The sequence below is a fragment of the Gadus morhua genome, chromosome 10 (genome assembly GCF_902167405.1).
Source record: "Gadus morhua chromosome 10, gadMor3.0, whole genome shotgun sequence".
Lineage (NCBI taxonomy): Eukaryota > Metazoa > Chordata > Actinopteri > Gadiformes > Gadidae > Gadus > Gadus morhua.
Window position 1 is genome coordinate 14,622,686 of NC_044057.1, and position 3,479 is coordinate 14,626,164.

Consider the following 3,479-nt stretch of genomic DNA (forward strand, 5'->3'; position numbering starts at 1 on the left):
CGTTGAGTTGCAGGTGATTCAGCTCACTCCAAGTGACAAAGTTGTCCACAACAGTCCTGTATTCACGGTCATCCCCCTTTTCAATGCAGCCAACTATTGCTGAGTCATCAGAAAACTTCTGAAGGTGGCAGGACTCAGTGCAATAGTTAAAGTCTGAGGTGAAAAGGGTGAAGAGGAAGGGAGAGAGGACAGTCCCCTGTGGGGCCCCAGTGTTGCTGACCACCTTGTCAGACACACAGTTTTGTAGGCGTACGTACTGTGGTCTGCCCGTCAGGTAATCAACAATCCAGGACACGATGGGGGCCTCCACCTCCATCGCAGTCATCTTCTCACCCAGTAGAGCCGGACGGATGGTGTTGAAGGCACTGGAGAAGTCAAAGAACATGACTCTCACAGTGCTTGCCGGCTTGTCCAGATGAGTGTAGACTCTGTTCAGCAGGTAGATGATGCCGTCCTCAACTCCCAGGCGGGGCTGGTAGGCGAACTGTAGTGGATCAGTGAAGGGCCTGACCATAGGCCTTAGCTGCTCCAGGATGAGCCTCTCCAGGGTCTTCATGACATAGGACGTCAGGGCCACCGGTCTGTAGTCCTGAGGGCCGTTGGGACGCGGCTTCTTAGGTACAGGAACGAGGCAGGACGTCTTCCACAGCACGGGGACCCTCTGGAGGTGCAGGCTCAGGCTGAAGACCAGACTCAGTACTCCACACAGCTGATGGGCACAGGCTTTAAGCACCCTGGGCAACACACCATCGGGGCCTGCAGCTTTGCCGGAGTGGAGTCTTGTTAGCTGTCTTCTCACCAGGTCAGGCGTGAAGGACACTGTAGAGGTGACAGTTGGGGGAGGGGTGAGGTCCTCAGGTTGTAGAGGACATGATGCAGAGCAGGGAGGAGGGGTGGAGTAGGTAGGAGTGAATTGAGGCGTCAAGGGGCAGACAAGAGGTCTGTAAGGAGAAGGAGTAGGGGGAGGTGGAGTGGCAGTAGGTGTTTGGCAGCCAGCAGAAGAGTCTTGTGGGGGAGGGGCCGCTGTATCAAACCTATTGAAAAATAGGTTCAGTTCATTGGCCCGGTCCACACAGCCCTCCAACCCCATGCCACCAGTCTTCTGGAACCCAGTGATGTTTCTCATACCACTCCACACATCCCTCGTGTTGTTTTGCTGGAGTTTATTCTCCAGCTTTCTCCTGTATCTGCCTTTTGCCTCCTTGATTGCAAGTTTGAGTACCACCTGTACTCTCCTCACCTCATCACGGTTGCCATCTCTGAACGCCCTCTTCTTTTCATTCAGGATGGCCTTAATGTCCTTTGTGATCCACGGCTTATTGTTGGCATAACAGGTAACAGTGCGAGCAGGGACATTGCAGTCCACACAGAAGTTGATATAGTCCGTGATGCACTCTGTAAGCCCATCAATGTCCTCCCCGTGGGACTCACAGAGTGCAGGCCAGTCAGTCACCTCAAAGCAGCCCTGCAGTGCCTCATAAGCCTCCCCCGACCACCTCCTCAGAGTCCTTGTGGTCGTAGGCTTCCTCTTGACCAGCGGCACATAGCAGGGTTTGAGGTGAACCAGGTTATGATCTGACCTGCCCAGAGGGGGGAGAGAAGAGGAGATGTATGCATCCTTAATGTTAGCATACAACAGGTCCAGGGTCCTCTCCTCTCTGGTAGGACAGCTCACATATTGCTTGAAGGTCGGCAGAACTCTATCCAAGGTGACGTGGTTAAAGTCTCCCGAAATGATGATGAGGGCACTGGGGTGTTGAGTCTGGAGTTTGGAGATGGTGGTGTGGACGATGCTGCTGGCAGATGTTGTGTTTGCAGAGGGAGGGATGTACAGTACAACAATGATAACATGCGGGATCTCTCTAGGCAGATGGTATGGACGAAGTCCAACGGCAAGCAGTTCAGCATCCGGGCTACAGAGCTGTTCTTTAATGGTGATGTGACCAGGATTGCACCAACTGCTGTTTACAAAAACGGCAACCCCCCCTCCTTTCCGCTTACCGCTCTCAATACAATCCCGGTCAGCTCGGATGGTGTGGAAGCCATCCACAGAGACTATATGGTCCGTAATGTCCCTGTGCAGCCATGTCTCAGTAAAACACATCAGGCTGCACTCCCGGTACTCCCGGTGACTCCGCGTCAGCGCTGTCAGCTCGTCCATTTTGTTGCTAAGAGACCGCACATTTCCCATAACAACCGAGGGGAGACACGGCTTAAATCTTCTCCTATCCATAAGCCCTTCCCGTCTCGACCCTCCTCTCATCCCACGACATTGTTTCCCTCCTCTGCATCCCCGGTGAGCTTTCCTCCAGAGTTCAGGTGGAATATCAGCTGGTCTGTCCACTATGCCGGTCGGCATTAGCGCAAACAGCTGTTCCCCGGAGTAAACAAAGGCAGCTTGTTGCTGCGGCATAAAAAACAATCACTAAAAAAGCACTAAAACCCTCAAAAGCAGCCTCGTTAGAGAGGGTAGGACTTCACCGGGTTAGAAGTGAAACAAACTAGAACGAACAAAAGTATTAAAAGTTAAGAAAGTAAAAAAAAAAAAAAAAAAAAAAAAGCGAACTCAAAGGCTGGAGCAACGTAACCGGCAGCCTGCAGCTTTCGCGCACGCGCACGCTGAATATGCACACATGCCCCCCAGCGTGCAGAGCGAGTTGGCGCGGGACCAGTTCATCAGAGCCCTCCTTCCTCTGGAGCTGCGGGTTCAAGTGCAATTACAGCATCCAATTTCTCTACAGTCGGATTTGGAGATGGCCGTGGAGAGGGAAATCGTGTGGGGCGCGGTCGCTGAGGGGGGCCCAAGAGGGAGTTATCCGGCAGGGGGAGCAGCCCGGGGCCCGGCGGCAGAGGAAAAGCTGGCGTGGGCGACAGAAATGACGGAATAAGGGCCGTATCACTGCAGCCGTCACGTATTCGACAGCGCCCCGACCAAAGAGCCTGCTGGGGGTGTGGCCAACCTGGAGATTTGGTCAGAGATTGCCCTACTTCACTTGCGGGTCCGGGAAACGCCACAGGGCCCGCACAGGGGGGGATGTGCGGACCTTAAACAGTTCTTCCACCGCCTCCCCCACCCCAGCTGTACCAGAAACGGAGGGGCCACGTCATCACAGGCGGGGGAGCCAAGACCCACTTCCCCCAGAAGCAGACGTCATCAAAGCTTCAAGGACGGCGGTGGTGGTGGGTCGACTCGGTGGCGGGGATTCATGCTATGTCCCTGTGGCCGTGGAGGGGGTGCCGTGTTCGGCCCTGGTGGATACCGGTTCATCAGTGACTGTGCTCAGACCAGACGTGAGCCCGTAGTGGATTCGGTTGGAGCCCACTGACGTGCAGCTGCGCACGGCCACAGGGGGGCTGGCCCCGATGAAAGGTACAGGGCTACTTACATTGACTTTGGGGGGAAAGGACGTACGTCACCCAGTGTGGGTAGCAGCGGTGCAGGAACCATGTATTCTGGGCTTTGACTTTTTGAAGGCCAC